Source organism: Dipodomys merriami, unplaced genomic scaffold (genome assembly GCF_024711535.1).
Source record: "Dipodomys merriami isolate MVZ:Mamm:240054 unplaced genomic scaffold, mDipMer1.0.p SCAF_215, whole genome shotgun sequence".
Lineage (NCBI taxonomy): Eukaryota > Metazoa > Chordata > Mammalia > Rodentia > Heteromyidae > Dipodomys > Dipodomys merriami.
In genome coordinates this window covers 321,052-321,429 of record NW_027203549.1, presented here as the reverse complement: position 1 = coordinate 321,429, position 378 = coordinate 321,052, and the positions used below count along the sequence as shown (strand labels likewise).

The window sequence follows — 378 nt, the reverse complement described above, 5'->3', positions numbered from 1 at the left end:
GTGCTCAATTCGGCAGCACATACACTAAAATTGCAACAATACGCAAATTAGCATGGCCCTTGCGCAAGGATGACACACAAATTCGTGAAGCGGTCCATATTTTACAACAGATGCTGGAGGGGATGTGGCAAGAAGGGAACCCTAATGCATTCTTGGTGGGAGTGTAAACTTTTTCAACCACTTTGGAATGTAGTATGGAGGTTCCTCAAAAGACTCCACATAGATCTCCCCTATGTCCCAGCAATCCCGCTTTTGGGCACTTACCCAAATGTTTACAAACAAGACCACACTAAAGCTACCAGCACAACTATTTTTATTGCAGCACTATTTACTATAGCTAAGATATGGAACCAACCCAGATGCCCCTCAGTAGATGAA

General features: G+C 43.7%; 1 non-coding gene across 1 annotated transcript; it reads left to right on the top strand.

Annotated features, from left to right (window-relative positions):
- LOC138834457 (U6 spliceosomal RNA) lies at positions 1 to 104 on the top strand. Its single transcript, XR_011374112.1, has one exon. It is a non-coding gene; the product is annotated as a U6 spliceosomal RNA (small nuclear RNA).
- Positions 105 to 378: the final 274 nt, after the last annotated feature.